We start from the raw sequence: 8,311 nt of genomic DNA, 5'->3' as shown, positions 1-8,311 counted from the left end.
CCCTTTAGTTTAATAGAAAGTGAAGTCGCTCCGTCGTGTCTGACTCTTTGCGACCCCATGGACTGTGTAGTCCGTGGAATTGTCCAGGCCAGAATACTGGAATGGGTACCCTTTCCCTTCTCCATGGGATCTTCCCAACCCAGGGATCAAACTCAGGTCTCCTGCATTGCAGGCAGATTCTTTACCAGTTAAGCTGCAAGGGAAGCCCAAGAATACTGGGGTTGGTGAGTGAGTGAGTGAAGTCGCTTAGTCGTGTCCGACTCTTTGCGACCCTGTGGACTGTAGCCCACCAGACTCCTCTGTCCATGGGATTCTCCAGGCAGGAATACTGGAGTAGGTTGCCATTTCCTTCTCCAGGGGATCTTCCCAACCCAGGTATCGAACCCAGGTCTCCCACATTGCAGGCAGACGCTTTAACCTCTGAGCCACCAGGGAAGCCCACTGGGATTGGTAGCCTGTCCCTTCTCTAGTGGATCTTCCTGACCCAGAAATAGAACTGGGGTCTCCTACATTGCAGGTGGATTCTTACCAACTGAGCTATCAGGGAAGCCAAATGCATGATTGGCTCCATATATAAATTTGTGGTGTATCTTTGCCTGGCTTAATGCTTTGGATTAGAATGTATAGATATTTTATTTCTAAGCTGGGAACCTAGAAGCCATTCTTGATGTCTTCACTTTTCTCAAGCTTGCTCCTGCTGGCTACCCATACGATCAGTAAAATCTGTGTGTTCACTTTATAAGTTTTTTTTTTTTTTCTTCAGATCCATTCCCTTCTCTCCTTTGCTACTGCTACTCTCCCTGTTTCTCTGTACATCTCCGTTGGATTCTTTGTAATATTCTCTGATTTGTGTTATGAGCCTTCCAGCTCTTTGCTCTGACAGCAGTGTTTTCCTAAAATGCACATCTTATCACATTATCTCCTTGCCTGTAATCTTTCCAAGACCCTTCTCCATCTATTCATCCATTTATTCATCAATCCATCTGCAAATATTTGAATCTCCATTTTGTGCTAATTCCCAGATTAATAAGGTGGGGGCCTCCATTCTTAAGACGGGAAAAGATTCCAGTAGGGGGTGAGTGCAAGCCTGTGAACAGCAGTGAAATGCTGCTGTTCCAGGAGCGAGTCTTATAGGAAAGGAGGGGGAAGTGGAGCCCAGGGTGGAAAGTTCAGCACAGGCTCCAGAGAGGAAGGGAAGCACAAGCTGAGTTTTGGCAAATGACTAGTTAATTTTCAGATGTGAAAGCAAGGGTGGGAGGGGAGTGTGGCGAGCCATCTTGCTGGAGGGAAAAGCATACGTAAAGACGTGGAATTGGAATCATGTCAGTAGTTCCGGGTACTGGAAAGTATTTATAGGATGAGAACAACCTCAGGAAAAGAGGGCAGAGCAATAGCGCACGTCCCTAACCTCGGGTGACTTCCAGTGCCAGCCATGGAATCTAGTCTTTATCCTGTAGGAACGACTGGTCACTGAATGCTGATAATCAGAGGGATGATGTCATCAGATAGGAATTTCAGAAAGATGTGGCTTTCATTGGTTCAGTCAGTGGATTGAAAGGTACCAAACAGAACCAGTGTGGCTGGTGAGAATTTTTCAGCAACTGGCCAGGTTTCCCACTCATTCTGGTGTTCTTTTATCCATAAATTCATGGATGTCTGTTGAACAGGATTCAACGATGTCTGATGAATCGTGCCACGCTCTGTTACAGGCGGGTGAGAGATAACTTCCTGAGGAGCTCAGGCAGCAACCGTGGGGACAAGAAGGAGGGATTTAATTAGAAAACATTTAAGTAGGTAGAACTCAGAGTGTTTTCATCACTCCAAATGAAAAGGATGACTCTGAGCTGGGTGACTTGGGGAACAGAAGTACCATTCACTAAGATACGGGACAAAGGATGCGAGAATACGTTCAGGGACCATGATGAGTTCAGACTTGCACTCAGTGAGTTGGAGATGTTTGTAAGTCATTTGGGGGGAGACTGCAAGGGATAAACACGTGATAGTGAACCTGCTGTACCCAGTTTCTCTCCATTGAGTCTTAGACCAGCAGCCAGCACCTGTCATGTTTTGTCAAGAAGAGAGCAGAAATAAGTAAAATATATTTGAAGGAAGGACCGCTTTTTCAAATCTGGAGCAGAATCTTGATGTCTAGAGCAGATATCTAGATTTGGAAGCTGCCAGCAGTGTTGTGCTGGTGAAAGCAATCAAGAGGAGGAGTGAGTTAGCCCAGGGATGCAGAGTGGGACAAGGACAGGTGGAGGGCATGGTGGGAGCACCTCCCGCCGGCAGGCAGTAGGGGGCAGGTTAAGAACTCACAGAAGACCTGGGGAAATGTGACAGCGACCTCAGCGCCGGGGGGATAAGCCAAGAGACTTTCTCTTCACTGAAGCAAAGAAAGGAAGACGTGTACAGGAAGGAGCCGTGGTTGGTGTTTCCGCTGCTGCAGAAATGACTAGAAGAGATGTGTTAGGATTTTATTGGCTAGTGATGAAGGCAGTCGCTGGTGGCCTTTGCTGAAGCAGCTTCACTGAGATGACATCACACACGGGATTTAAGCAGGTTGGGGATGGCTGGGTGCTGGGAAGGTGGGGACAGGAGTGTAAGTTAACTCCAGATTCATTGGATTGGCTCCCAAGAACCCTCCTGACATGGCCCGTGCCCCCTTTCGTGTCTCATCTCTAACGCACCCCCCCAGAGCTCCAGCCTTGCTGTCTTGTGTCTTCTGCTAGACAGTGTTTGCTCCCACTGTTCCCTGGGGTTTTCCCTACCCTTACCCTCTGGCTGCCCAACTCCTACAGCTTCTTCAAAACACAATTCAAAGATCACCTCTCCTGAGCTCATGTCCCAGATGCGAGGTTAATGTAGGTGCTTCTTGTCTCAGGTTCCCTGGCCCCGGGAATGTCATTACTGTGGTGCTTGCCCTGCCATGTGGTCATTGTTAGCTACTTGGTCTGTCTCTCCCGTGAGAGGGTGAACTTCCCCTGCAGAAAACCTCCTACAGATCTCTGGGTCCTAAACACCTAGCAAGGTGCCCTGTATCTAGTAGACCCTCCATAAACATTTGCTTTCACTTCCGTTGCTCAGTTGTGTCCAGCTTTTTGCGACCCCATGAACCGCAACACGCCAGGCTTCCCTGTCTGTCACCAACTCCCAGAGTTTACTCAAACCCATGTCCATTGAGTCAGTGATGCCATCCAACCATCTCATCCCCTGTCATCCCCTTCTCCTCCTGCCTTCAATCTTTCCCAGCATCAGGGTCTTTACAAATGAGTCAGCTCTTTGCATCAGGTGGCCAAAGTATTGGAATTTCAGCTTCAACATCAGTCCTTCCAATGAACACCCAGGACTGATTTCCTTTAGGATGGACTGGTTGGACCTCCTTGCAGTCCAAGGGACTCTCAAGAGTCTTCTCCAACACCACAATTCAAAAGCTTGCTTTATGAGTAAGTAAATCATTTTCCTTGGAAACTTTCCATAGAGGAATTGCAGAGTGAAGCAGAGCTGAAGGAATTACCAGGTGTTTGTGATTTTCTTGCTGCAGTCCACGGGGTCGCAACGAATCGGACGTGCCTGAGCGACTGAACTGAACTGAAGATACTGATGATTCACTTCGAGGAGAAAGGTATGGGTCCAGAAGTAGGAAGTCTTTGCTTTGCTTTGCTTCGAACTTTCCCACTAATGCTCTCTGTGACTTGGAAGGAGTAATTTCACCTTCCTGGGTCTCCAAATCCCGTCTGTGAAGCAGTCACAGCAGAGTTTGTGATGCAGCCACAGTAGTGGAGATGGTGAGGGTCTGAAGTCTTATCTGAAGGGGGAGGAGTGTTTGTAATGAGCGACTTGATATTTTCTCTTTTCTTACATTTGAATTCTGATTTTAATCCTGAAAGCAGCAAATAATTTTTGTTGTTGTTGTTAATATAGCATTTAAACTAATAGTTTAAAATAGGACAAGATTTTATTATCACATACCATACTCAGTAATCGGAGAAGGCAATGGCACCCCACTCCAGTACTCTTGCTTGGAAAATCCCATGGACAGAGGAGCCTGGTAGGCTGCAGTGCATGGGGTTGCTAAGAGTCAGACATGACTGAGCGACTTCACTTTCACTTTTCACTTTCATGTATTGGAGAAGGAAATGGCAACCCACTCCAGTGTTCTTGCCTGGAGGATCCCAGGGACGGGGAAGCCTGGTGGGGCCGTCCATGGGGTCGCACAGAGTCGGACACGACTGAAGTGACTTAGCATAGCATAGCATACTCAGTAATGTGGGTTTCCCAGGTGGCGCTAGTGGTAAAGAACCTACCTGCCAAAAGAGGAGACCTGAGAGACACGGGTTCTATCCCTGGGTTGGGAAGATCCCTTGGAAGAAGGCATGGCAACCCACTGCAGTATTCATGCCTGGAGAATCCCATGGACAGAGGAGCCTGGCAGGCTACCGTCCAGGGGGGAAGTCACAAAGAGTTGGACACGGCTGAAACAACTTAGCACACATACTTAGCAATGTAGTGTCTTACAGATCAAGATTAGCCTAACTCCCCACACCACTGTTTTCAGATTTTCCACATGATCTTTTCAAAATTTCCCTTCCTCAGCTCTGAGCTGCAGGGCCACCTCCTAATTATTTGCATTAACTCCTAACTCCTGGTGAGGTCTGTGGGCCGCATAGCAGTCAAGGGGGTCTTTCTGAGGAATTAAACAAGACAGCACTCCCCTGTTGGAGGAGGAAGGGTTTGTTTGTTGCCTGTCTCTGCCCAGTTTCTTAAGAGGGGTGAGGGGGAGGCTCTCTGTCCGCTTCTCTGCTGTGTCACCCGCACACAGACCTGTGTCCACCACATAGAAGATACTTCATGCTTGCAGACTGAAGCCTTACTGACACCCCACACCTCCCTCAAATACACGGATGGCTTCCTGGAAGAAGATGGAATTTGACTGTCTCGGCCACTCCCTGTGTCAGGACTCAAACAGACCTGATGAGTGACTTTTTTATTTACATATGTATTCTGTTCGGAGTTAAGCCTCTGTCTGCAGAAATTGATGTTTGCATTTTAATTTTGCTCCTGAATTCTTTAAAAAATCACTGATTTCCCTTAAATACAGTGAGGCCTTGTACAAGTTACACTGCTTTATGCCCTGCTAATCTAGTAACATTTTAATAAAATATATATGTATAATAAAATGCACTTGTATAATAAAACAAAATGCTCAAATCAATCTGTTTTCAGAAATTGAAACAATGCTGTAGTATTTGAGGATCATATTACAATTAGAAATGTTGAAAGTGTTACAATCTTAGTCTTGGGAACTTTATGGCCTGAGAGAAATGAAACGCAAGATACGAAGTGTTGTCGGAAGCTTTGCGACCCCATGGACTGTAGCCTACCGGGTTCCTCCGTCTATGGGATTTTCCAGGCAAGAGAACTGGAGTGGGTTGCCATTTCCTTCTCCAGGGGATCTTCCCAACCCAGGGATCAAACCCGGATCTCCTGCATTGTAGGCAGATGCTTTACCGTCTGAGCCACCAGGGAAGTCTGGTTCATATTACAATTAGAAATGTTGAAAGTGTTAAAATCTTAGTCTTGGGAACTTTATGGCCTTAGAGAAATGAAACATAAGACAGGAATATTTCAAAATGGCATGAAGTCTTGATGCAGAAACCACTACAAGCCAGGAAGGTAGCCAGCCGTCTTTTAATAATTGCTTGCAAAGAACAGGTGCCAGTGGTTTTAATTTTTAATTGCAAATGGCTATTTTGGCAGATGAGAGCTCAGCAGAACAAGTTTTCACCCAGCCGGCCCTTTTGAAACTGCTTGAAGCACAATTGCGGGGCGGCCACAGCTTCCACTTGTGTTTAACGATGGGTAGATGTTTTCATTACAATTTTCTTTTCCTTCAGCCGTTTCATGGATACTATTTGAAGTGTTATTTGGTTTCAACACGGGAGACAGATTGGCCACGCAACTGCATTTTTCATAATTTTAAAAATTGCTTGATGGCTCTCAAAGTTTTAGGTGATCCTTTTGATTCTTTGTGATCAGTTTCCTAAATGCTACTGAAGTCATCTGTTTATAAACTGAAAAATGCTTTGCACTTTTCCCATTTTAAATCTTTGTCTCTATCTGCACACATGTATTTTATATACAGTCTATCCTAGCAGAGAACTTGTTATGCAAATATTTACATTTACCTTATTTTTGCTCCTCTACAAGTAAATAATGGATTTGAATAAGATGCAATTGAAATAAAAAGATCATCTGGAGTTTATATCATACTTTGAAAGATATTAACTGTATATAAAGAAAAAACTTTTTTACACACTTAGTCATAGTGTCCGTTGCTTCCATTTATAGTACCTGGGAGGTAATTTGAGAAGCTTTCTTCCTTCTTCAGTCCGTGGCAGGATGATCTTTTATAATCATGTTGTTGTTGTTCAGTCGCTCAGTCGTGTCTGACTGCGACCCCATGGGCTGCAGCACGCCAGGTTTCCCTGTCCATCACCATCTCCCAGAGTTTGCTCAAACTCATGTCCATTGAGTCGGTGATGCCATCCAACCATCTCATCCTCTGCTGCCCTTCTCCTCCTGCCCTCAGTCTTTCCCAGCATCAGGGTCTTTTCCAGTGAGTCGGCTCTTTGAATCCAGTGGCCAAAGTATTGGAGCTTCAGCTACAGCATCATGAACTATCATGTCATAATTTCTCTTTTTTATTTAAACGATGAATTGTGATGAACACCCGACAGGCATTGTGTGTACCGCTGAATGGGCTTGATGCTGGTGGTTCAAAAAGGGGAGTGATGTTGACCTTGACCTCAAGGAAGTTTACTGGGGAACAGACCAGGATGCTGACTCAAGGGGAATGATGGTGACCTGACCACAGTCAGCCCCCAAGTTCCTGGAGGAAAAACTCAGAACCAAGCAGGCTGACTGAGAGCCTGCGTTCTTACCCACTGGATCCTGATCGTGGGCGGTGCCTGTGGGTCCAGGCCCCTCATTTCATGTGGATGGTGTAATTTAAAAACAGCTCTCGTATCTGGTATAGCTCTTAGCAATATAGTATATACAAAATAATTATTTTAGTATTAGCAACATTTGTTTCTCTGTCTCTGAATTTGAACCAGCCCAAGTTTTAATTTTTCCATAAAGTTTTTCTTGATAGCTCTGGCTTATTTCTTTCCTTTTATTTACCTCCCAAAGCTTTTATTATTTGGACCATGTATTTTACTCCTTAATTACATTCTTGCATTGCTTTCTAATTGGATTGTTTAATGCTTCACAAATAATTTGTGTCTAAAGAAACCAAAGTACCTTTTTTTTTTTTTGGTATCTCCTATGGCGTCAAGCCCAGATTTTTATCCTTTGTTTTTAATCAAAATTTACCTAGTTTATTGCTACCAGGAGGACTATTTGAATGTTATAAGTTTTTAGTTTTCAAAGAGAAATTTCCTTAAGTTCTATTAGTTTTAATTTTACAGCCACTTATATTAAGAACCCAGATTGTTATAATAACTTCTTAATAGCATTTCCTATAAACATATTTCAAACTTATACTCTCATTGCAGGATAACTAAAATTCACGTAAAATAGCAGCAATTGTTTGTTTACATTTCACAATGGCTGAAGGTAGAACTATTGGCTACAAACTGATTTTACTGAATTTTCTGTCTTTAAACTAATAGAATACTTGTGTTTTCTTCACACTAGTATAAATGTCTTCCATTTAGGCTCCATGCTCCCCTCCTTCATACACATAGGGGAAACCCTTGATATTTCTTCTTTTCTTTCCTTCATTTGTCCCGTCATCTTTCCCCAAATTAAATTGCTCCTAGTTTTTGGGTTTTTTTCCTCCTCTCTTGGCATCCATATTTCTGGAATGAGGTTTTTCCTCATTTCTTTTTACCACATTGTATAATTTGATTTCTCTTCCTTTTAAAGCTATCTGCTCTTAATCAGGAGATGCGCTGACCTTATAATTGCTTACAGGCTGCAGGAGTGTCCTGCATGAGCAGACCGGGCCACCTAATGTACTTACAGCCCTGCAGCAATTCACCAAGGCCTCTAGAAAGATGTGTGGCTTAGAGAACTCTCTTTTTCCTGGGTTTTGGTTAGGCTCAGGTTTCTGAAGAAATCAGAGAGTGAAGCCTTAAAATTGCTCTAAGGCTTTCTAATATCTACCTATTATTTCTTAAATCTGGGAGTAATCAGAGATGCAGTGAATAATTTTTTAAAAAATTATGCTTTCCATTTTGGAAGTTCACTACTGTATATAACTGATAAACTGCTGCTGCTGCTGCTAAGTCGCTTCAGTCGTGTTTGA

At 44.0% G+C, this 8,311-nt stretch overlaps 1 long non-coding RNA gene across 1 annotated transcript in view; it reads left to right on the top strand.

Moving 5' to 3' along the window:
• Window positions 1-489: 489 nt before the first annotated feature.
• Window positions 490-8,311, top strand: part of LOC104996881 — a 41,519-nt gene continuing 33,697 nt past the window's right edge. Inside the window, exons 1-2 of the long non-coding RNA XR_826257.1 lie at window positions 490-2,559; window positions 3,361-3,622. This is a non-coding gene — a long non-coding RNA (uncharacterized LOC104996881). The remainder of the gene's footprint in view (window positions 2,560-3,360; window positions 3,623-8,311) is intronic.

The sequence above is a fragment of the Bison bison genome, unplaced genomic scaffold (assembly GCF_000754665.1).
Source record: "Bison bison bison isolate TAMUID 2011002044 unplaced genomic scaffold, Bison_UMD1.0 scf7180017864300, whole genome shotgun sequence".
Taxonomy (NCBI): Eukaryota; Metazoa; Chordata; class Mammalia; order Artiodactyla; family Bovidae; genus Bison; species Bison bison.
This window is presented reverse-complemented; position numbering and strand designations above follow the sequence as displayed.